Source organism: Panthera leo, chromosome B1, assembly GCF_018350215.1.
Source record: "Panthera leo isolate Ple1 chromosome B1, P.leo_Ple1_pat1.1, whole genome shotgun sequence".
Taxonomy (NCBI): domain Eukaryota; kingdom Metazoa; phylum Chordata; class Mammalia; order Carnivora; family Felidae; genus Panthera; species Panthera leo.
In genome coordinates this window covers 11,253,372-11,280,297 of record NC_056682.1, presented here as the reverse complement: position 1 = coordinate 11,280,297, position 26,926 = coordinate 11,253,372, and the positions used below count along the sequence as shown (strand labels likewise).

At 35.8% G+C, this 26,926-nt stretch overlaps 1 long non-coding RNA gene across 1 annotated transcript in view; it reads right to left on the bottom strand.

The window, feature by feature from the left end:
* Nucleotides 1-26,926, bottom strand: part of LOC122216837 — a 151,173-nt gene that overhangs the window by 84,773 nt on the left and 39,474 nt on the right. Inside the window, exon 3 of the long non-coding RNA XR_006201146.1 lies at nucleotides 19,694-19,799. This is a non-coding gene — a long non-coding RNA (uncharacterized LOC122216837). The remainder of the gene's footprint in view (nucleotides 1-19,693; nucleotides 19,800-26,926) is intronic.

Genomic DNA, 26,926 nt, shown 5'->3' with positions numbered 1-26,926 from the left:
AAGGAATAAAGAAATATTTTTAGAGGTGCCTGGGTGGCTCAGTAGGTTGAACAACTGAATCTTGATTTCAGCTGGGTCATGATCTCAAGGTTCTTGAGATCAAGCCCCTGCTTGGGATTCCCTCTCTCCCTCTCTCTTGCTCTCCTAAGATAAATAAATACTTTTCAAAAATGGAATAAAGAAGTATTTTTAAATAAATACTAGAAAAAATAAATATATTAACTAGCATAATGATAATTAGGTTTACAACAATGTTTTACAGCAGCAATTCATGCTGGAAGTAAATGGAGTTGTATATGAAAGCAATGACAAAAATGGGTATCTACACAGAAGTAATTACCTTGCTAAACAGTCACTCAGGACATACACCCAGCTTCCACCTTTCAACAACACAGTCACTAGGATCAGATTTACATCTTCCACCCCTATTTTATCAATTAAAAATCCAGATTTTATTATTTGTATTTAAAAAAAAATAGTCCCCAAATGGAGTCTTTCTGTTAAGCCCAGGACACCAAACCAAGGTTTTATACGTAACCTAATTGCTGTTTCAATCTTTCCTAGGAATGTAAAGCATAACCAGTAAGTCTGGAGTTTTCTCATCAGCACCAATGAGAAAACCTGCCACTTAGGCCCTTTCTTTCCCCAAAAGAAGAGGAGGTAATCTCCCTGATAGATCCTTTTGTCCCCCAAAGGAAGATACCTCACCAGACACAATCATTCTTTTGTTTATGAATTCCTTACCCTGCCTTTAGAATGTTTTTCCTTTTTGTACCCTTTTGGAGTTCTTTCTGTTTTTGGATGGTATGCTGCCTGATTTATGAGTCATTAATTAAACCAATTGGATCTCACAGCTTTACTCAGTTCAATTTTTGTTATTTAACAGAATTGTGGCTCTCAAGAAATTAGAATTCAGGCAATGAAATATAGAGATCCTTCAGAGATAGGGAATAAACAAATGGAGTGAGTCATCTAACTGCTTTAGTTTACTGCCTAGAGATATCTGAAGTCATGATATAGACCTTGACGTCCGTGACACTGAACTGAGTATGTAGGCAACTCAAGTGTCTTCAGTGTGCAGGTCCAAGTATCTGAGAAGGAAAAGGACACAGAGAAAGAACTCCAGAAATCTACAAAGGATCCCCTTCAGGTGTACATCCGTATAGTGATCAGCACAAGTGTGTGAGGAAACTAAGAGAGGTTGGTCAGTGAACCACCTAAAGGGAGTAGGGGGAACAGTGTCTGACATTCAAACAAGGCTTGGACTGGTGCCTGTTCCCTCCCACTGGAATTCAAAATGCCCAAATTAATGGGACACTGAAGAGAGTACATGGAAGATTTTGTATCAGTAGCAGGGGAAAACACCCTACACTAAAAGTGCTTTGATCTGACCTGAGAATGTTCACCAGCAAGCCCCAAAAGAAAGAAATTGTTTCTAAGTCAATTAGCAAACAAAGCTCAAGAATCTTTATAAGAATACAGAAATATCCAGGACACATGACCTAAAATTAACAGCATGTGGCACCCAATTAAAAAATACAAATCGGGCAAAGAAATAGAAAATTATAACCTAAGGTGGAGAGAAAAACCAATCAAGATTGATTTAGAAATGGCACAAGTAGAATAGAGAAGGACTTTAAAAATAAAATTATTACTCTATTGCATATTCCATCAAGAAGCTATAGCAAAGATTGAACATGTTACACAAAAATATGAAAGAAATAACAAAGGACCCAAATTGAATTTTGAATCATGAAAAATACAATGTCAGAGATAAAAATACACTAAGGTGACAAATGCTAGATGAGATACTTCAGAAGCAATGATCAGTAAACTTGAAGGTATAGCAAAGAAATCTAAGTAAAAGTGAACCAGAGGGGGGAAAAAAGATCGAATGGGTGAATAATGAACAAAGCATCAGTGAAGTGTGGAATGATTTCAAGCAGCCAAGTCTGTGGGTAACTGGAATTCTCTAGAGTAGGTGTGTCTGTTGGGGGTAGAGGAGGGTATCAATAAATATTAAAGATATAATGGCCAAATTTTTCTAGTGCAAGGGAGAAGACAGTAGTACAACATCTTTAAAGTGCTAGGAAAAAGTGTAAAAGTCACCTTATAATCTTTTACTAAGAAAAAATATCTTTTAGAAAACAAAGGTGAAATAAGGACTTTGTTCTGACGTACAGAAGCTAAAAGAATTCATCACAAGCTAACTGTCTTTGAAAGAAATATTAAAGGAAGTCCTTCAAAAAGAAGGAAAATACCACAAGAAAACCAGGATCTATACAAAGAAACAAAGATTATCAAAAATAGAAAAACCAGGGGCACCTGAGTGGCTCAGCCGGTTAAGTGTCTGACTTCAGCTCAGGTCTGATCCCATGGTTTGTGAGTTGGAGCCCCACGTTGGGCTCTCTGTTGTCGGTACAGAGCCCACTTTGGATCCTCTGTCCCTCTGTCTCTCGGCCCCTCCCACACTTATCCTCTCTCTCTCTCTACCTCTCTCCCTCTCTTTTTCTCTCAAAATAAATAAACACCCCAGAAAATCCATGAGTAAATACAAAGATTATTATTTAAATAATTAAAGTTAAATTCACTGTTCACACACACACACACACACACACACACACACACACACACACTCCAATGTACTGTAGGGTTTACAACATCGTTTAAGTAAAATGTATGGCAACAATAATGTAAAGGTTGGGAAGGGATAAAAAGAAGTACATTCTTATAATGATTTTGTGTTTTATGTTAAGCAGCATACTATCTTTTGAAAGTAAACTGTGAGGGGTTAAAATGTATACCATAAATATTATAGCAACTACTAAAATAACACCCCAAAAGAGAGCTATAGGCAATCAATCAACAAAGAAAACAAAAAAAGAATCATAAAAATTATTATTTCAAAAGAAAGCAGGACAAAGAGAAAATGAAACAAAGAATAGATAGGACAAAGAGATAATGAATGAGAATATAGTAGTTTTAAACACAAACATATAAAAAATCACATTGCATGTAAATCGTGCACCAATTAAATTAAAATACAAAGATTATCATATTGAAATTAAAAATAAGCACCAAATACATGCTGCCTCCAAGAAATCTACTTACTATAAAACACAAAATTGGTCAAAGTATATGAAAGTATAAATAGATTTGCAATGCTAACACCAATGAAAATAAAATTTAGTTTGGCTCTATTAATAACAAAGTAGATTTCAGAACAAACAATGATAATAGAGATCAAGAGAAGGATAAAATTATGGTCAATTCATCAGGAGAACAAAACAATCCTAATCATTCATTTAGCAAGTAATAGAAATTTAAAATATATGAAACAACACTGACAAAGCTGAAAGGAAAAATAATCCACAACACTACTCTCAAAATAATTGATAGAACACATAGAAAATCAGTAAGGATATAAAATATGTGACAAATATTATCAACCAAAACTTCCTAATTGACACTTTATAGAATGATCCATTTAACAATCACAGGATACACCTTCTTCTCAAGTGCATTCAAAACACTTGTCAAGATAGATTCTATTTTGAGCCATAAAATCAATATTTTTAAAAGGATATAATTCTTACAAAGTAGGTTACCTAGCTACAGTTGAGTTAAATTATAAATCAATAACAAGAAGATATCTACAATATCAGCAACTAATTGGATACTCCAACTGGAGGTTGAGTGAAAGACAGCTTGAAGTTCTTTGCCATTAATTTAAAGAGAGGATCTTAAGCATGATTTTTTTTTATTTTTCTCCAGCCAAATAGAGCTAGAGAGAGAGAGACAAACAAAATTAGTGAGGGTAGACTAATTACAAACATGAGTCTTGGGAATTAAAGAATGTGAAAAAGAAAAGATAGTACATAAAGGAAGAGAGGTGGAGGGATCTCACTGGGGATAGTGAATCCTTGAATTTAAGGTTGAAATTAGAGGGAAGGTCACGGTCAGACTATAATGCTTGAAATTTACATTATGGAATGTTTGCAATTATTACTTTTGCCAATTATTCAAATAAAAAATAGTTTCAGGAGCCCAAATGTCCATCAACGGATGAATGGATAAAGAAGGTGTGGTATACATATACAATGAAGTATTACTCAGCAATCAAAAAGAATGAAATCTTGTCATTTGCAACTATGTGGATGGAACTAGAGGGTATTATGCTAAGCGAAGTTAGTCAGTTAGAGAAAGAAAAATATCATATGACTTCACTCATATGAGGACTTGAACACAGAACAGATGAACACAAGGAAAGGGAAACAAAAATAATATAAAAACAGGGAGGGGGACAAAACATAAGAGACTCTTAAATATGGAGAACAAACAGAGGGTTACTGGAGGGGTTGTGGGAGGGGGGGATGGGCTAAAAGTGTAAGGGGCATTAAGGTATCTACTCCTGAAATCACTGTTGCTCTATATGCTAATTTTGAGGTAAATTAAAAAAAAAATACTTTCAGAATTATAAACAAGTGTATTCAGAAGGAAATTTAGAAGGAAAGGTAGAAGAGATATATTAAAAAATTCAGAACCACCATAAAAAGGTGAAAAACAAGCATAACTTGAAAGAATGTGTTTATACCACATGTAACTGATTAAAGAATAACAGAGAGCAGAACATAAGAATTACAAAAATGTAATAAGAAAAGCAAATATAGCCATAAAATAAGGACAGATAATATGAATAAGTCCCTTAAAGTAATAAACCTGAACAGACACAGTATATAAATGAAGCTTAACCCCATCACTGATCAGAAAAATGTATATTTAAGAAGATCAAACCCCTCTTGTATGAAATATTTTTTTTTTAAATGTGATCCATTCCAATACTTGGACACACAAGAGTTCTCACACTGGTTAGAATATGAGTTAGTCCAAATCACTTTGCAAAAGCAACTGGCAATATTCAGGGAAGCTGAAGATATGCATAGGCTTAAACCAGAAATTCCAATTCTGGATAAACACTCAGACCTGTACTTGAGAAGGCATGTACAATGATAATACTCACTGTAATATTAGTTACAATGCGGTAGAAATCAGGGGACTATGGGTGGCTCTGTTAGTTAAGCATCCAACTTTTGGTTTCGGCTCAGGTTATGATCTCACAGTTTCGTGAGATCACTGACTGGGCTCTGCACTGAAGGTGTGGCGCCCACTTGGGATTCTCCTCTCTCTGCCCCTTCCCTGTTCATGCTGTCTCTGTCTCTCTCAAATAAATAAATAAAACCTAAAAAAAACCCAAAGTGGTAGAAACCATAATACCTATCAATAAAGGAATAATTAAATACACTGAGGTATTGTTACACCATGGGAAAACTAGGATGAAGTAAACCATTCTGGTTGAACTAAAACTATAAATACCAACACAAGTAACTCTCAAAAAATAGCAAGATGCAAAAAAATATAGGTACAAATACAATTCAAAATACCAACAGCATTTTTCACAGAGCTATAACAAACAATCCTAAATTTTGTGTGGAACCACAAAAGACCCTGAATAGCCAAAGCAATCTGGAAAAAGGAAAGCAAAGCTGGAAGCATCACAATTTCAGATTTCAAGTTATATTATAAAGTCTGTAGTCATCAAGGCAGTACGACACTGGCACAAAAATAGGTACATAAATTAATGGAACAGAATATAAAACCCAGAATTGAAGCCACAACTATATGGCCAATTAATCTCTGACCAAGCAGGAAAGACTATTCAATGAGGAAAAGTCTCTTCAACAAATGGTACTGGGAAAACTGGACAGCAACATGTAAAAGAATGAAATTGGACCATTTTCTCACACCATACACAAAAATAAATTCAAAATGGATGAAAGAACTAAATGTAAGATCTAAAACCATAAAAATAATAGAGAACACAGACAGCAACCTCTTTGACATTGACTATAGCTACTTCTTTCTAGGTGTGTCTCCTGAGGCAAGGGAAACAAAAGCAAAAACAAACTATTGGGACTACATTAAAACTAAAATCTTCTGCACATAGAAGGAAACAATCAACAAAATTAAAAAGCAACCTACAGAATGGGAGGGGATATTTGAAATTGACATATCTGATAAAGGATTAGTATCCAAAATATATAAAGAACTAATAAATCTCAACACACACAAAAAAAAAATAATCCAGTTAAAAACTGCAGAAGTCATGAACAGTCACTTTTCAAAGGAGATATCCAGATCGCCACCAGACACATGAAAAGATGCTCAACATTACTGATTATCAGGGAAAACAAATCAAAACTACAATGAGATATCGCCTCACACCTCTTAGAATAGCTGAAATAAAAAAAAATGCAAGAAACAAGTGTTGAGGATGTGGTGAAAAAGGAACTCTCTTACACAGTTGGTGGGAATTCAAACTGGTGTAGTCACTCTGGAAACAGACAGAATGGAGGTTCCTCAAAAAGTTCAAAATAGAACTACCCTATACTATAATCCAGCAATTGCCCTACCAGGTATTTACCCAAATAATATAAAAATACTAATTCGAAGGGACACATGCACCCTGATGTTTATAGCAGCATTATCTACAACAGCCAAGCTATGGAACAGCCCAAATATTCATCAACTGATGAATGGATATACACAACGGAATATTACTCAGCCATAAAAAAGAATGAAAACTTGCCATTTGCAATGACAAGGATGGAACTAGATAGTACAATGCTAAAAGAAATAATTCAGTCAGGAAAAAAGAAATACCGTATCATTTCACACATATGTGGAAATTAAGAAACCAAACAAACAAGCAAAGGGGGATAAAAGTAGAGGGAGGCAAACCAAGAGACTTTTAACTCTAGAGAACAAACTGGTGGTTACCAGAGGGGAGGTGGTAGGAGGAAAGGTGAACTCGTTGTGGACTTGTGATGAGTACCAGGTGTTTTATGGAAGTGTTGCATCACTGTATTGCACACTGGAAACTAATATGCTAACCAACTAGAATTTATATAAAAACTTAAACAATAAAAATATTTAAGTTCAGTACAATGTTATTTATATAAAATTCAAACTAATATAAACAGTGGTTATGAACATGTACACATATGGGTATTAAAGACTATATACCAATAACACAAAATGGTGATTTCCTTTGGAAATGGATACGGTGGGATTGCAGAGTACACGGGGAGAAGGGATTTTATCTGCATTGTTTTCTTTCAAAAAAATCTTAAGGAAATACTGAATATGATCAGATTCAGTATAACTTGTTGATGGGGTATGGAGTGAAAGACGTTATTTTCATACTTGCTTTTTTTTCTTTAAATAAGTCATGAAAGGAGAGAAAGTATGAAATATTGGCTTATCTTACCATTTGAATGTAAATACAGAAGAAATAATATTTAAGGAATATCATGGTACCTAAATGAAATTTATATTATTAACTCATTAAGGAAGTATTTTATTGGTTGAATGTAATTTATACTCTTATGAATGCAATGAGAAATTGGGCTTTTTAATATGTGTAAGCTTAATACAATTCATCACCTGGTCTTAACTTCCTTTTCTCTATGTTTTTGGACATTCAGTTATACCGGAAAACTACTTATCCTCAATATTTATAAAATATTTTCTTAAATAGTTATAAAATATTCTCTTAAATATAATAAATATGCTATTTCATATAAAGAAAGTAGATTTTTTTCCCGACAAATGTTCCTACCAGCTCTTTTTGAAATGTATTCATATAACTTAGGCCCTCTTATTTTAAATTTCTCAAATTCATCAAAAACATTCATTGACCTTAAAGTTTGGGTTTATGAAATATACAATGGGGATATTAAAAATAAGTAAATATTTAAAAGATTAAGTGATAAATGTGTTTTCAGAGATTTTGCCCATGTTATACTTATGCTAAATTATTTACAATTGACTTATAAAAACATTTTAATAAACGAGAGGAAGAATTTATCAATGTTGTCTTGTGAAATGTGGATGCATTTCAAATAGATGAGAAAATCTTAATAAAGGACAATTATGATCATAGGAAAAATGTAAAAATTTTTAACAGGCTAAAATGTTATTTTACAATGTTTCTACTTCTTGAGATGATCTTCAGTTTTGGTTAATGTTTTAGAGCTTCAAAAGAGCCTTTTAGAGGGACACCTGGGTGGCTCAGTCGGTTAAGCATCCAACTTCAGCTCAGGTCATGATTTCGCAGTCTGAGTTCGAGCCCCCACCTGGGCTCTGTGCTGGCAGTTCAGAGCCTGGAGCCTGCTTCAAATTCTATGTCTCCCTCTCTCTCTTTCTCTGTCCTTCCTCTGCTCATGCTCTGTCTCTCCCTCTCTCTCAAAAAAAAAAAAAAAAAAAAACATTAAAAAAAAATAAGTAAAAGATAAAGAGCTTTTAAAAAAAGTTTTATAGAAATACTCCTCACTTCAGCAATATATGTAAGTATTTTTCCTAAAAGCTTCACCCCTATAGTCACATACACAGAGCTGCCTCTCATTATGGAAATGTTAATAGCTGTTATCAATAGTGAAATATCTTTTACACATTATTCATTAGTAAAAATTCTAAACTCTAACTTTCTTTTGTTAAGTAATCAGAGTGACATTCATGGATGACTGGAAATATTTGAAGTGATATCTTCTATATTGGAAAATTAGCTTTTTGTGTTGATAACATAAGCTTAGTGATGCCAGACTGCTTTAATCATGAAGGCTTTTCAGCAATGAAACTATTCAATCTCGGTTCATGATTTCCCTCTGCCTCAATCCATAATCATGACAATAGTTTTGGAAGAAAAAATTTCAAATAAGAAAGAGAAGGTTAAGAACATTGAGTACATATATTTTAATGTTTAAAATAGTATTAGCACACTAAGAAATAAATTTAATATTTTGTTGATGTCTTCTGAAGGCTAATTTGCTTTAATGGACCGCTTTGTATTCAGTGAGGTTATTCTAATTAAACAGAAAATTGTTTGGAAGATCTTACGAAATTATAGTTAAGAGTAGTTGACATTGTGTTTTAATACTGTGGCTGGAACAAAAACAAAAACAAATGAGACCACCAAAAATGACCATCAGCAAAAGTGATTAAATTTCCATTGTTCCAATGGCACTGGAGAAGGTACCCAGGTTTATCCTTGATCAAACAACTTGACAAATTTCAGTTTGTTGGCTAAGAAGACAAAACCACTGCAAATAATGCTGGCTTTTCAAGAGTTAAGTAAAATTATCTTAATTCTGCAACCAGTGATGATATAATCAGACTGGAGTTTGTCAGATTATAGCTCCTTTTTGGGGGGCACTCATTGAAGTCCCTAAGGGCTAAATAGAGGGAAAAAAGACAAAGACACAGACGAGTTTCCTCAACCTGTAAAATGTACTACTGCAGGTCATATTTGAGCCTAAGCAAATGTCTCATATTTATATGCTTTGATTGACCCACACTATTTGGATATAGCTACCGAACCCCTAGAAATCTGACCTGTATTTCTGTCCAGGCTAAAAAATGTAATAATTTTGTTATCTTTTGAATGGCAATTAACTATTCTGTGTCTATTCCTTACTTCTAAATGAGGATTATTACTATTTTGCAGAGCACTATAGAAAGGGGTTCAAAGTAAAGAATTTGGGTTGGTTCAAGGTAAGAGATTCTGTGTGATCTAGGGAGGTGACACACAGGACTTCATACATCATGAATAGGACAGCGTATGAGGCAAGTCCTCAGAGAAGTGACGACTACACAGAAAACAAGGACAGATTTAAAGAATAAGGGAGAGGGTCTTTAGTCTGATAAGGGCTGTCTGCTCTTTAATGTGCTTTTAGAAAAGTTGTCATATTTCTGATAGATAATGGCATATCTCTTTTGCCACTTACTAGCTTTGCAATTTTTGGCTCACTCAAGCTGCATGACTTTGGCAAGTAATTCTTCTGAATCACTTTATCTTTAATATGGAGGGAATTACAGTGCTATTATAGATTTGTTATGATGATCAATAAAGCTAACATTTAAACTGCTTTCAAACAACTCCCAGTCCGTAGTACTTAATAAATGCTATTTATTATTATAATTACCATTGTATTTGCTTCTATCCTATCTTTCATCTTTTATTGTTCACATATATAGGTATGTATACATACAAATCTATATTTAAACAACATACAGTATTCATAGAAAGTATGTGCATTTTCAATAATAATAATAAATGGACATTTATGTACTTACCCCAAACATGCAATGTATATTATCTCTATCTTTGAAAAACCCACTATACCCACTATGATCTCTTTTCCAAACTTGTCTCAAAATAACCACAAGGTTTACATTTCTATTATTCATCCCTATGTTTTTCTTTTTAGTTTTTCACTTGCATTTTATAACAAAGTAGTTTCACTTACACAAGAAATGTATGTTTCTTTGCTTGGTGTAAAGCTATCTCTAAGAAGTGATACAGTTCAAGGACTGTATCTCCCAGCTCCCCTGTATGTAGATGGGGCAATATGACAAGTCCCTGCTTAAAAGGAATATGGTTGGATGTGATGTGGGTCATTTCTGAACTATTTAAGAAATGCGTATGTATTTCCATGTTCCCTTTCCCCAACAACCAAATGGGTAAAAACAAATATGTGACGGTAGAGGACTATAGAAGTCACAAAATAAAAGGAAAGCAAAGCAAAACTATCCATCTAAGAGGAACACACTCTCCAGACTGTTAGTGTGAGAAAGAAATGAATTCTGAAATTTTCAGTTGGGTATTGAGGGCAGCTAAAAGTAAGCTCACTAATATAGGTTTATAGTCATAAGCAGTATGTTTATTTATTTTAATTTTGCTTGTTTTCTTACTTTACAAAAATACTTGTAACATGTATCATTCTGAAGCTTGCTTTTATTATTCAAAGTTATATTTTGCTATTTGACACGCAGGCATCTATAGTTCTTTTAATTTTATTGCCATATGCTATCCTGTTGTTTAAATACACTACGTTAGAGTTATTCCCTTTATCTTTTGATTCAATTGGGAAAATTGTTATCTTTATGATAGTTAATGGTATCTCTCCTTCATATTGTTCAATAAAGTTTTATAATTTTGTTCCTAAAGGCCTCTCACATCATTTGCTAGATTTACTCCTAGATACTTCATATTTTTTATTTCTGTTGTAAAAAATATTGATGTTGACAAGTACGGAAGCATACTTGGGAAGTGTTAGAAAATAAAGAAATAATTGTTGACATATATTGATTTTTTGTTAATCAACCATGTTATACTCTGTAATTAAGCCAAATAATCTGTAAATTCCTTTCATGTGCTAAATACACAAGAATTTCATTTGCAAGTAATTATAATTTTGTATCCCCCATTTAAATATTTTTTTATAGTAAACTGCCTAGGATTTCCTGAAAAAAGATGAACAAAAGTGTAAATGGTTCGCATCTGTATCTCAACCCTAGTCTTCAGAAAATGGAGTAAAATCTAACTAGTAAGTATACTAATTGTAGTAAATTTTGTGATACAGCCTTTACTTGGTATATAAGTAACTTTTATTCCTTGCTTGCTGAGAGATTTTACCCAGATTGGATATTAGATTTCATTACCCTTTTTTCAGTATCTATTATGATAATTATATTTTTCTTATTAATTTTTAAATATACCTGCTTACATCATTTTATTTTGAAATGTTAAACCAAACTTGCATTCTTTGCATGACTCTAAATAAATCATGAAATAATATCTGCTTTACCTGATGTTGTGCTCATTTGCTAATAGTTACCTTAGTATTTTCACTTCTAAATTCACAAATGAGATAGGCCTATCATTTTTATGCATTTTAAAGTGCTTTTCTAGTTTGAATATCAAAACTGTACTAATCTGACAGCATTGGATGAAACAGATTCCTTCTTTCATCAGAATAGATTATATACAATCTGAATTATCTGCTACTGGCAACACTTGTCCTGAAAATTGTTTGGCCTGTTAACTTTTTTTGTGAAAAGATTTTGAGAAGTTAAATTTCCTCAGTGATTATAAAATTATTCTGCTTTTCTACTTCATCTGAGTCAGTCTGAGTAAGTTAAATATTTTCCAATATTAGTTTTTAATTTCCTTTTTTATCACATATTCCTTTTAAGATTTGAATAATTATAAATCTACAATGAGGCTTCTTGTTTAAAATATATATCTTCTAGCTTATCTACTTTTCCTTTATTAATATTGGGAGGATTTTTTAGTATTTTCTTAGTCTTTATGAAAAGAAGTCTTTATTTTTATTCTCCATTTGTTTTCTTTGGGTTTTTTGTTGTTGTTCATTTGTTTTAAGTTTTTATTTAAATTCTAGTTATTTCACATATACTGTAATGGTTTCAGGAGTAGAATTTAGTGATTCATCACTTACATATAACACCCAGTGCTCATTCCAACAAGCGTCCTCCTTAATACACATTACCCATCTGGCCCATCCCCCGACTACTTCCCCTCCAGTTAGTTGTCTATAGTTAAGAATCACTTTTGGTTTGCCTCCCTCTTTTTTTTTTGTTCCCCTTCCTCTATGTTTATCTGTTTTGTTTCTTAAATTCCACATATAAGTGAAATCATATGGTATCTGTCTTTCTCTGACAAGTCTGTTTAGCTTAGCATAATATACATGTATATATATATATATATATACAGGCATATATACATATATACATATATACCTCTATATATATACATTTTTTATTGGAAAGAGAGAGAGAGTGTGAGCATGCAAGAGAGGCAGAGGGAGAGGGACAGAATCTTAAGGAGGCTCCCTTTTCAGCACAGAGCATGACACAAAGCTGGTTCCCATTACCCTGGGATCATGGCCTGAGATAAAAATCAAGAGTGAGATGCTCAATGAATTGAGCCACCCAGGCTTCTCTATACCACATTTTCTTTATCCATTCATCAGTCAATGGGCATTTGGGATCTTTACATAATTTGGCTATTGTTCATAATGTTGCTATAAACATCAGGGTGCACGTATCCCTTCGAATCAGTATTTTTGTATCCTTTGGTAAATACCTAGTAGTAGTGTTGATGGGTAGTAGGTAGTTTTATTTTTAAGTTTTTGAGGAATCTCTATACTGTTTTCCAGAGTGGCTGTGCCAGCTTGCATTCCCACCAACAGTGCAAGAGGGTTCCCCTTTCCTGACATTCTCGCCAACATCTATTGTTCCCTGTGTTGTTAATTTTAGCCATTCTGAAAGGTATGAGGTGATATATTTTTGTAGATGTGATTTGTATTTCCCTGATGAGTGACGTTAAGCATATTTTCATGTGTCAGATGGTCGTCTGTGTGTCATCTTTGGAAAAATGTCTATTTATGACTTCTGCCATTTCTTAACTGAATTATTTGTTTTTTGGGTATCAAGTTCATTTTTAAAAATTTTAAAGCTTTAAAAAATGTTTATTTTAGAGAGAGAGAGAGAGCATGCTACCAGGGGAGAGGGGCAGAGGCGGAGAGGGAGAGAGAGAGGGAGAGAGAGAGAGAAGAGGGAGAGAATCTTATGCAGGCTCAAAGCTGAATATGGAGCCTGATGCAGGGCTCAATTTCACGACCCTGGGATCAAGACCAGAGCTGAAATCAAGAGTCTGATGCTCAACCGACTGAGCCACCCAGGTGTCTTGTTGGTAACTCCTTTATAGATTTTGGATACTAACCTTTTATCTGATGTGGCATTTGCAAATATCTTTTCCCATTTCATAGGTCACCTTCTAATGTTGTTGATTGTTTCCTTCCTGTGCAGAAGCTTCTTATCTTGATGAAGTCCCAATAGTTCATTTTTGCTTTTGATTCCCTTGCCTCCTGATATATATCTAGTAAGAACTTGCTACAGCCACAGTCAAAAAGGTTGCTGTCTATGTTCTCTTCTAGGATTTTGATGGTTTCCTGTCTCATATTTAGGTCTTTCATCCATTTTGAATTTATTTTTGTGTATGGTGTAAGAAAGTGTCTAGTTTCATTCTTTTGCATCTTGCTGTCCAGTTCTCCCTACACCATTTCTTGAGGAGACTGTCTTTTTTTCCACTGTATATTCTTTTCTGCTTTGTTGAAGATTCGTTGACCATATAGTTTTGAGTCCATTTCTTGATTTTCTATTCTATTCCATTGATCTATGTATCTGCATAGATCCATATATCCATAGATCTATGATCTATGACTGCAGATTTTTAAAAATTTTTTAACGTTTATTTATTTTTGAGACAGGGAGAGACACAGCATGAACAGGGGAGGGTCAGAGGAAGGGAGACACAGAATCTGAAGCAGGCTCCAGGCTCTGAGCTGTCAGCACAGAGCCCGACGCGGGGCTAGAACTCACGGACCGCGAGATCATGACCTGAGCTGAAGTCGGCTGCTTAACCGACTGAGCCACCCAGGCGCCCCATGACTACAGATTTTTAATATAGCTTGGAGTCCAGAATCATGATGCCTCCAACTTTGCTTTTCTTTGCTCCAATAGCTTTGGCTATTCAAGGTCTTTTTTGTTCCATACAAATTTTAAGATTGTTTGTTCTAGCTCTGGGGGAAAAAAATGCTGGTGGTATTTTGATAGGGTTGCATTAAATGTGTAGATTGCTTTGGGTAGTATAGACATTTAAGCAATACTTTTTCTTCCAATCCATGAGCGTGGAATGTTTTTTCCACTTTTTAGTGTCATCTTCAATTCCTTTCATAAATATTCTATAGTTTTTAGAGTACAGATCTTTTACCTCTTTGGTTAAGTTTACTCCTAGGTATCTCATGTTTTTTGATGCTACTGTAAATGGGACTGATTCCTTGACTTCTCTTTCTGCTACTTCATTGTTGGTGTACAAAACTGCAACAGATTTCTGTACACTGATTTTGTGTCCTGCAACTTTGCTGAATTTGTGTATCAGTTCTAGCAATTTTTTGCTGGAGTGATTTGGATTTTCTACATAGAATATTATGTTGTTTGGGGATCATGAGAGTTGACTTCTTCCTTGAAGATTTGGATGCCTTTTCTTTTCTTTTTGTTGTCTGATTGCTGAGGCTAGGACTTCTAATTTCTATGTTAAATAACCATGGTGAGAGTGGACAAACAAGAAAAACAAACAATCCTCGTCCATGTGTCTCAGGCTTCCCTCAGAGCTCTGCCTTCTCTGTGTTTGTGGCCGAGACGTCTCTCACTGGGTGGTGCACTGTTCTTGTGTTTTATCTCAGGCACATTGCTGGGTTTCAAAACTCCAAATTTTAGGGACCCGGCGCAGCATGGAACCACACTGATCCTCTGGGGGAGTGTCTTCCCACACTGTGGCTGGTGCTGGTTTGTCCCAGAAGGGCAGCTGCATGAATGTACAGGGTCTTGGAGTTTTGGGTAAAGTGTAGCAAAAAGCCCACTTTCAGGTTGGCTGCACTCTGCACTGCCTCTGCTTCTGTGCTAATGAACAGGGCGGCGCAGGGGTGTCCACCAGCTTTTTTGTCCCCAGACAGGCCCTGCCACCTCTCCCAAATGCACTCCAAGAAGGGGAACTGTCTCTCCCCGTCGGATTCAGGGGATCCTCAAACCATGCTGTCTGCTCCCTGGCCTCTCCCCTCCTTCTCCATAGGAGCCACTAAGCCCGCGAGGCTTGACTCTGGCAATGGCATGGACTTCTAAAACTTCAGACTTTGAGCCATGTTCCTTGTAAAACTTATGATGATCAACCCCTCTTGTTTTCCTCAATAGTTCTAGGGAAGTCTTTTGCTTGTGCAACACACCGCACGCTGCTCTCTCTATCTCCTTCTCTCCTCTCTCCCTGGTTAGGGGTCCCTCCACTCCACAGCGCCTATGATTCTTCTCTCCACCAAATCATGTCTCTGCACCTCTTACCTTCCAGGATGTGGCCTCTTCTCTCCCTCTAGTTATGCAGTTTGTTCTCTCGGTGCTCAGATTTATTTCCTAGGTGTTCAGAATGATTTGGTATTTGTCTAGCTGTGTTTGAGGGATGAAATAAGCATCAGTCCTCACACTACTCTACTATCTTAAGACCTCCATTTGTTTTCACTCAGCTTTATTCACCATTATTCTTTCTTTCTTTTCATTGCTTCAGTTTTTCCTATTCTGTTTTCTATCTTTTTGTGAAAAGGAGATAGTTTATTATGAATTTCTTCTTCTTTTCTTGAGTTTTCCTCTATGTAGCTTTAAATTTTTTCACAAGTTTTGGTAAGGCCCACTGAGCACCAGCCATTTATATTTATTTACCTACTTATTTTTATTGAGGCATAATGTCATAAGCAAAGCACACAATGTTAAGGTGCACAGGTTGCTGAATATTTTATTATTTTTTTTAAATTTTTTTTAATGTTTATTTAGTTTTGAGAGACAGAGAAACAGAACCTGAGTGGGGGAGGAGCAGAGAGAGAGGGAGACACAGAATCTGAAGCAGGCTCCAGGCTCTGAGCTGTCAGCACAGAGCCCGACTCAGGCTCAAAACCACGAACTGCGAGATCATGACCTGAGCGGAAGTCAGATGCTTAACCGACTGAGCCACCCAGGTGCCCCACTTGCTGAATATTTTAGAAACGTATGCCATCATGGAACATACCCCCAATATCCCAGCAGGTGTCCTTTGGCCCTCTCATATCCAGTCCACAGCACCTAAAGGAGCCATCATTTATTTTGGAACTTCATAATCCAAGGAATTGAATATGTGTTCTTGTGTCTGGCTTGTTTCACTAAATATTTTGTCAAGTTGTTCTAGACCCTAACCATTGCTAGGTATTTTCCTTTAAAAAAGAATGAAATCTTGTCATGTGCGATGACATGATTGGACGTGGAAAGTAGTATGCTGAGTGAAATAAGTCTGTCAGAGAAACACAAATACCCTATGATTTCACGCATATATGAAATTTTTTTTTTTAATTTTTTTTTTTAACATTTATTTATTTTTGAGACAGAAAGAGACAGAGCATGAACGGGGGAGGAGCAGAGAGAGAGGGAGACACAGAATCGGAAGCAGGCTGCAGGCTCTGGGCCATCAGCCCAGACCCCGACGCGGGGCTCGAACTCACGGACCGTGAGATCATGACCTGAGCTGAAGTCGGACACTCAACCGACTGAGCCACCCAGGCGCCCCACGCATATATGAAATTTAAGCAACAAAACAAACAAGCAGTGGGGGCAGAAGAGACAGAAAATCAAATCAAAACACGGACTCTTTTTTTAAAAAAATTTTTGTTTATTTATTTTTGAGACAGAGAGACAGAGTGTGAGTAGGGGAGGGGCAGAGAGAGAGGGAGACACAGAATCCAAAGCAGGCTTCTGGCTCTGAGCTGTCAGCACAGAGCCCAAGGTGGGGCTCAAACTCATGAATCGCGAGATCATGACTGGAGTCAAAGTCGGACACTTAACCAACTGAGCCACCTAGGTGCCCCAAAACAGACTCTTAACTATACAGAACAAACTGACAGTTATCAGAGGGAAGATGGCTATAGGGACGGGGAAAATAGGTCATGGTGACTCAGGAAGGCACTTACAAACACAGGGTGATATATGGAAGTGTTGAATCACTATATTGTACACCTGAAACTAATATTATGCTGTATGTTAACTAACTGGAATTTGAATAAAAACTTCAAAAAAACCCAATATGACATTCTGATAAAGATTTCTACAAGCTTTAATTGGTAGCACATTCCTTACTGTTAAATTATTTTTTTTTTTTTTTTTTTTTAATATTCTTTATTTTTGAGAGACTGAGAGAGACAGAGCACGAGTCAGGGATGGGCAGAGAGAGAGGGAGACACAGAATCTGAAGTAGGCTCCAGGCTCTGAGCTGTCCTTACAGAGCCCGACGCAGAGCTTGAACTCATGAACCACAAGATCATGACCTAAGCCGAAGTTGGACATTTAATTGACTGAGCCACCCAGGCTCCCCTCCTTACTGTTAAATTCTAACTCATTTCATTTGGAATTATAATTTTCTTGTGATCTATGAACTAGAGGAGTGTTTTACATTTCAAATGAATGTGATCTCTTTAGGTATGTGTTTGTGATAGGATCATTTTCTTTATCATACTGATATATTACATTCATATATCTTCCAGGATTGTTTGAATTTTTGTATTTTATGGTAGTGGTTCACACAATGCTAATACTTTTGCTTTCATTTCTATTTTGTTTGTTGTAAATAATTATGTATCAGTATTAATTTAATTAATACATATCTAGTGTAACGTTATTTAGAATTTATTTAAGATTTTTGATGTTGTGTCTCAGGCATGTCTCTTGAATGCAGCATTTTGACTTGTCTTGTTTGTGCTGTTTTTTCTTCTTTTATAGATTGTCTAACGTTGAGGCTCATTATTGTTTCTTAATCCATTCTCAACCGTATTTTGTAAGTAATTACCCCTTGTTAATTCTTGTTGGCTATTTGAATTGGGAAAAATCTGTTTTTGGTTGCAGATAATGTTTTTGTTCTGTGTTTTTTCTGTCCTTGTTCTGTTCTTGCTCTTGAAAGATAATTTCACTGCTTACAACACTGAAATGTGTTTTCTTTCAGCACATTAAAGATACAACAATTTCCTTTACTTCCCTTCCTGCCCTTGAAAATTCAGTTCTTAGGTTAATTGAAGTTCCTTTGTAAGCAACCTCCTTACACCTCTGTTTTTAAGTCTTTCTCTTCTTCTTTGGTTTACAACATTTCCACCATGCTTTGCCTAGGTGAGTAATTTCTTCCTCTTTCTCTCATTCTTTTTTAGTATTAACTTGATTAAATGGCATTCCTGGATCTATTCCTTCTCATATCTTATTTTAAATTCAAGTTACTTATATGTCAAACTAGCTCATTTTTATCATCCACCTTTTTCAAGCATCCTTCCATTTACTATTCATACCCTGGGACATTGAACTTCTCAGGTTCTTCTAAAAAACACATCCCTTATCAGCTGAAAAACCAGGTTAGCAATTTGCAGAGGGAAGTGTGTATAATCTGGCAATTCATGGACATATTCCAAAAGGGGTGTGGACACAAGTAGTTCTGGAGAAATTATCTGTCAGATTCTCAACTTCCATGTGTAGTTTTTCTGAAGTTCCTTTGCTTAAGAACATACATACGAGCAAGGTATTAGAGGGTTCTCCTTTTCATTCTCAGTTCACATTTATCCTATACCCATTGTTTAGAATATAAACACATCTTGAATCTTATTATGATAACTTTCCTAGAGATGTAAATGTGAAATAAAGTGATAGAACTAGTAGGGTCACTGAAGTCTTTTTTTTTTTTTCTTTCTTTCTTTTTTTTTTGTTTTTTTGTTTTTTGGTTCAGGCACAGTGAGTTACAGTCCCTCAACCATCTCACTATGAGTTGCATTTCCAAACACCATGTTTTAGTATTTTCTAATTACTCATAAAAATATATAAGAATTTATGCATGCATTTTGTTGTGGAGAAGCAAAATAGGGTAATCCATAAAATACTTCAAGCCTAAAGATATGTTATAGTAAAATACAATTTTATAAAAGATGTGTGAAACCAAACTACTATTAATACAAGTCACTTATAGAACAGAAAAAAAAGGTTAATGTCCTGAATATAAAGATAGTCTCAAATACAGAGGAAAAGGATAAAACCTAACAGAAAATAAAGAAGATATATAGACAGATCCATTAGAGATAAATGAATGAAAATTTAACTTTTACCTATAAAAATGTCAACCACATGCAAAATAAGAAAAAGTCAAATTAAAGCTCCACGAAGTATCAATTCTTACCTGTCGTATTGTCAACAGTCCAAAAGCCTGATGTAGAACTTTGCTGGTGAGGGCATGAGAAGGGAGGTATTCTTCTGCAGTATTACTGGGCACAGTGGTATAATTCCTGCATAAAATGGTAAAATTCCTATTAAAAGAGCATAACTTCTATGGAAGAAAATTTAGAAATAGTTAGCGAAACATCATATGCATTTCGTTTTTGGCTCACTAATACCACTTCTATTATTTGATTCTGAAGGTTAACCTGCAACAACATAAAGAGATATGCATTCTTTCTGTTACAGCACTAACTGTAATAGCCCCACATAGGGGAAAAAAATCTTTGCTCATAATTAGGGGACTAGTTAAATAAACTATGATACACTATAGTAAGGAAGGTAGAGTACTATGAAGTTCTAAACAGTAATACAAAATACCTCTTAATGGTATCAGAAGGAAAGTACCAGAGGGTTAGGAAAAAATGCAAAATGGAGTTTTAAAAGTGCATTAAGGGGCGCCTGGGTGGCTCAGTCGGTTAAGCGTCTGACTTCAGCTCAGGTCACGATCTCGCGGTCCATGAGTTCGAGCCCCGCGTCGGGCTCTGGGCTGATGGCTCAGAGCCTGAGCCTGCTTCCGATTCTGTGTCTCCCTCTCTCTCTGCCCCTCCCCCATTCATGCTCTGTCTCTCTCTGTCTCAAAAATAAATAAACGTTAAAAAAAATTTAAAAAAAAAGTGCATTAAGTATGCTCCAATTCTTATATATGGGTAAAGGAGAGAGCCGGATGGAGGGCACAAAATTATAAGATAGATATTTCTGAATATATTTATCTTATACTTGTTTGGGGAACTATAATAATTTATTAAAAAATTAAACACAACAGGGGCGCCTGGGTGGCGCAGTCGGTTAAGCGTCCGACTTCAGCCAGGTCACGATCTCGCTGTCTGTGAGTTCGAGCCCCGCGTCAGGCTCTGGGCTGATGGCTCGGAGCCTGGAGCCTGTTTCCGATTCTGTGTCTCCCTCTCTCTCTGCCCCTCCCCTGTTCATGCTCTGTCTTTCTCTGTCCCAAAAATAAATAAAAAACGTTGAAAAAAAATTAAAAAAAAAAATTAAACACAACATTAATGACTTTTTTTAAACAAAAGCAATGCCTACAAATTAAAAGCAAAGGAAAACTAAAGAATCCAACTATATAGTAAATTCATGACTTAATCATACAGAAAGGAACAATTTCAGATGACTTAAATAACCCAGTAAAATAACTTGATATACATAAGAAGATAGACACTGAGAGGAAAAATGTTAAAAATGAAAAGTTTTAAAATCCAAAATTTAATACCGTTTAGTTCTTATAACTTTGGTGATAGTGCTGGCATTTGGAAGACCACTAGTCAATGTTTACCAAGAAAACACCCAAATACAAACAAAGTTACGTTTAGTGAATTGCTGGCAAGGAAAGTACACACTGGAGGAACCATGGAATATTGGAGCAAGAGAGAGTTGGGAGATGTTTGCTATGTGATTTATTGTTATATAATATGTTAAAGTTTTTGGAGGAAGTCTGGGAAAACAATTAGCTCTTGACTGACTAGGACAACTCAGTGATTGGTTGTCTTAAAACATTTTATTTAAAGACTGGAGGAATATCACCTGGCTAGGGTTATCATTGTCAATAAGCCAGCAGTAACTTATATGAGCTGGAGGAAAGAAATACTAGGTTATTAATGTGATTGTATATTGACATTGTTTAGATGTGATTACTATATATTTTTTATAATTTTCTTTTTTTTTTTTTAATTTAATTTGAGAGAGACAGAGAGAATGCGGGCAGGGGAGGGACAGAAAGAGAGGGAGAATCTCAAGCAGGCTTCATGCTGTCAGCACAGAGACTGATGCGGGGCTCGAAATCACAAATCTGTGAGATCATGACCTGAGCCAAAATCAACAGTTGGATGTCACACTGGCTGAGCCCCACAGGCACCTCTGTTTAGAGGTGATTACTGAGAGATCTTGTTTCCATGTTCTCGCATGATCAAGTAGGGAATCTTGTCTGATTATTGTTAATGCCCCCCGGAAATTATTCCTCTTCAGGATGAAAGATCATGGCCTAGCTGCCCTCTGTTGGCTCCCAGACAAAATTTCCCCCTCTCAATCTTCCTACTTTAACCAAGGACAAATGAAGCAAAAGGGCAGAGGAGTTTAACCTGTAGGGTTCAGACCTACGATGTTCCTCATATTTTGTGGTCTGGGGATTGTAAGGGAACATTGTCTGCTGTTGGACTAGACTTACACATTTTTGTTTCTTTTGTTGCATGACTATCTATTGAAGAGTCTGATGTAATGTCAGCTCTAGAGTGCTAGAGACAATTTTTCATTTGCCTTTTATTTCTGCACTTATTAGAAGAGGCATGGATAGTTTTTGTATTTTTGTACTTAATTTTTAAGAATATTTGTATAAAGAGACAACCTATGGGAAGTAACAGCATTTGTGAACCATATGTCTGATAAGAGGTTAATATTCAAAATATATAAAGAACTGAAACAAATCAATGTCAAGAAACTAAATGACCTGGTTAAAAAGTGGGAAAAGTATATCAATAGACATTTTTCCAAAGAGGGTATAAAACTGGCCAACAGCACACGGAGAATTTCTCAACAGCACTGATCATCAGGAAAATACAAATCAAACCCAGAGAGATATCACCTCTCACTTCTTAAGAGTGTTATTATCTAAAAGGCAAGAGATAACAAGTGGTCAGGATGTGGAGAAAAAGGAACCCTGTGCACTCTTTGTGGAAAGGTAAGTTGGTGCAGCCACCATGGAAAACAGTATGGAGGTTCCTCAAAAACCTGACAAGAGAAGTACCATATGATCCAGCAATCCTACTTCTGGGTATGTAAACAAAGGAAATGAAATCAGGATATCAAAAAATTACCTGTATTCCCATGTTCATTGTAGCATTATTCATAACAGCCAAATATGGAAACAGTCTAAGTGTATGTCAACGGACAAATCAATAAAGAAGCTGTGATATATACACTGGAATATTGTTCAGCCATAAATAAAAAGGAAATCCTGGGGTGCCTGGGTGGCGCAGTCGGTTAAGCGTCCGACTTCAGCCAGGTCACGATCTCGCGGTCCGTGAGTTCGAGCCCCGCGTCAGGCTCTGGGCTGATGGCTCGGAGCCTGGAGCCTGTTTCCGATTCTGTGTCTCCCTCTCTCTCTGCCCCTCCCCCGTTCATGCTCTGTCTCTCTCTGTCCCAAAAATAAATAAAAAACGTTGAAAAAAAAATTAAAAAAAAAAAAAAAAAAAAAAGGAAATCCTGCCTTTTGTGACAACATGGGAGGGCATTGAGGATATTATGCTAAGTGAAATAAGCCATATAGAGAAAGACAGGTACTGTAATCACCTCACTTATATGTGGAAACCTAAATATAAAGTCAAACTCATAAAAGCAGAGAGTAGAATAGTAATTATTAGGGGCTGAGGGTGTCAGGGAAATTGGGAGATGGTGGTCTAAGGCAGTTATGGAGGATGAATAAATCTAGAGGTCTAATGTACAAGCATGATGACTATACTTAATACTATATTGAACACTAGAAATATGCTAAGAGAGGTGATTGCAGGTGCACTCATCACACACAACAACCAGTAACTATGTGAGGAGATGACACGTTAATTAGCTGAACTGTAGTCATCATTTCACTATGTATATGAACATCAGTCATCACGTTGTATACCTTAAATACATAAAATTTTTATTGAAAATATTTATAAATAAGTGAACAAAGAATATCTTTATAGCAAAATGCCTTGAAAGATAGAGATGGTGTCTACTCACATAGCAAAGTGCTATCCACTCTAATAAAGATACTGTTTACCTATGGAGCAGAGTTGTGAAGACTACGTGCAGTCGCTTAAAAGACCATTTGGTGGTATCTCAACAAAAAGATTTTCAGCTTGGATGCAAACCAATGGTATGTGTATCATTCATGCGGGCCAACCTCTGTAACTTGGGTGCAAAGGGAATGACGTGAATGTGGAATTTTTGTCATGGGCTATGCCCTGAATAATAAAGTCCTCATCTCTGATTGAGAGTCTCATGTCTTCTGCCAGCATCCACAAAAAATGGCAAACAACTCTGGTTAGCTTACAGGTAGGGTAAAATCTTAGATTCTTCACAGCTCTTGTCAAGTAATATTTAAGGCTTTAATAAAAAAGGGATAGGGGTGCATGGGTGGATCAGTCGGTTAAGCGTCCAACTTTGGCTCAGGTCATGATCCCATGGTTCAAGAGTTCGAGCCCCGCGTCAGGCTCTGTGTTGACAGCTCAGAACCTGGAGCCTGCTTCAGATTCTGTGTCTCCCTCTCTCTCTGTGCCTCTCTCACTCTGTCTCTCTCCCACTCAAAAAAAACATAAAAAAATTTAAAAATGTATAAACCATTACATGTAATTACCTCAACCAAATTATTATTAATATTCATGATAGTCTGTAAACCAAGGGCCTGAAACCCAAGTCAAAATGAACACACATCTGACAGTTCTTCTGGGTTGGTTTTAGAGACAAGACTTTTCTTTCCATGTAGTCATGGATCTTTCATTTGATTTACAGATGATAAGTTTATCATCTATCTATCTATCTATCTATCTATCTATCTTTCTACCTACTAACCTTCCTACCTATGTATCTATCCGATTTTCTAAAATATTTACAAAAACACGTAGGCAAATGAATTTTAATTACTTGATAAAGAAATACTGTCTACCTAAGGAGAAGTACATTAGTGGGTTAGTGGTCACAGACAGTATTGGCCATGCACATATCATTTACCATAACAAGAGTGAGTTAAATATTGTTTACTTAAGCCATGTAGGTTTTCTGAGAGGACTTAGATAGGTTTTGACTAAAAATCCTGGAGTGAACACAGTGGAATGACAGAACAGACTACACAATTTGGGTCCCCACCTTAAGTAAGTCTGGTTCTGCTGTAATGACTTTAGCAGAAATATTTTATTTGACTTGTAATCAAAATGTATACAGTAGTGAAGGGTTAGATTAATAATGTGAGGGAAACACAAATTTTATAGGGAGCCTAGGGGAGAAAATCTATCTTCTAAAAAGATTTCATCAGAATTAAAATTTTGTCGGAGATCATCAAATGGGGATGACAAATTCAGTAATTGCTCAAATTCAGTGTAGTATCTGTGGTTATAGAAAAATGCACATGAGTCTTGCCTTTCCTAAGATGGTTGAAGAAACCCTTAAGGGATTCAAAGTAAAGAGTAAAAATAGGTACAAGTATTAAGACAAACAACAAAGAAAAATAAAAAAAAAAAAAACCCAAACAACATTTAAGAGACTGCTGAGAAGTGCCACCACTTAATTAATACTAAGTAAGATTAGTAGTAAACCAAAGAAGGGGAAAAAAGGAGCGAATCTACCAGAAACACAATCTAGTTCCATCAACTTGGGTAAGATGTATGTATATCATGTCAACAGCTGCTTGATAAAAGCATTCAGGGTTAGGTTTCTTTCTCCCAATGTTCATAACGTTCTGGAGGACTCCTAAGAATCCCTCATCTCAGCTTTTCATGAACAAATGAAAGGCCAATGATCTATAAAAGAGAGCAAATACCTTTTGATCTAGGAAGCAAGAATCCAAGGATTAGCATCCTATGGCTGTATCATTGCCATAGTTAACAGTTCGTGTCAAGGTCTTTTCCACTGAGACACAAATACACTCTAGGATGTTTCTATCACAAGACAGTCTTCCAATTTCAGGCCAGGTAAGGGCTGCTAGGTAAACATTTGCAGTGTCTTGAAAATGCTCTTCTATACAGTGATCATAAAACTGTATGCACCATATGAGTTTTTTGCAGTAGTTGGCCATACTATTTTGCATTAGGGCAGTCTAAGATCAGTAGAAAAATTCTCAAATTCATGATGCAGCCTGTTACTAACTCACAAGGGAAGAGGTTATGGCAACAGGTTTAGGCCACAGGAGTTCCAGAGCCCCTGCGAACTTTGCCAAATTTTAGTTTTAAATCTATTCTTTTCTTGTATTGTTCCTGAAGACTATGAAAAATGAATTTTTTGGGTTAAAAGGCAAGGCTTTAAAAAGGTCTTCAATAACTGCCCCAGCGAAAGGTATCTTTCCAGTAGTAAAACTCCTCAATCCATTCTTAGAATAAGCAAATCAAGACCATAGGATATTAGAACATGTTGACTATCTGGTTGAATATTAAGTATGTTTTCTTTTTCTAAATGCAAGTTGGAGATAATATAGCCAACTGAGCTGATTTAACTTCTGGGAAAAGTTAAATATTTCAAGGACCTAAAATCTGATGCTTAACATGGTCTTTCTTTGGTCAGAAGTCAAGATAGAAATTGATGTTTCTTCTTGACAAACCTTTAATTGTAATCGATAACTTATTTACTATGTGATATGACTAGAAATTCAGTGTTTACTTTATTTACTTTTCAGATCCAGGTCTAGAGTTAGTTGTTTCTAAATTTTTTTTTAACGTTTATTTATTTTTGAGACAGAGAGAGACAGAGCGTGAATAGGGGAGGGGCAGAGAGAGAGGAAGACACAGAATCTGAAACAGTCTCCAGGCTCTGAGCTGTCAGCACAGAGCCCGACGTGGGGCTCGAACTCACGGACTGCGAGATCATGACCTGAGCCGAAGTCGGATGCTTAACCAACTGAGCCACCCAGGTGCCCCTAGAGTTAGTTGTTTCTCATAAGACTTTTGGTTTCTTTAATTGGAAACTGGTACATAGAGGCCACAATCTGATCACTAAATGAATTTACGAATGCTGACTTGACCTTTGTATCTATTCCTATTCAGCAGGTAGAACTATAAAGTACATACTTAAAAAAAAAATTAAAATACATTGGGGATTTTTGTTGATACTGTTAATTGAAATTGTATCCATCTTATATCTTTTTTTTTTCTCCAAGAAATCTAGTTATCATTTCAACCAACATATTAATCATTTCTATTATCTCACAAATAATTTCCACAGTCTGACAACATAATACTAAGAAGAAAAAGCAAACAAAGAAAGAACAGTGACAACAACAACAACCCTGCCAGCCAACAGTTGGCCACTTGGCCAGTGGTAACCAGTCTCTAGGCTATGATGTTTCTTCTTGATCATAAGTCATTTCCAAAAAATATCAGCAATAACCAGACACATTTTGACTATGGTAGAACAAGAAAAAACAAGATGACTCTTTAAATCTTGT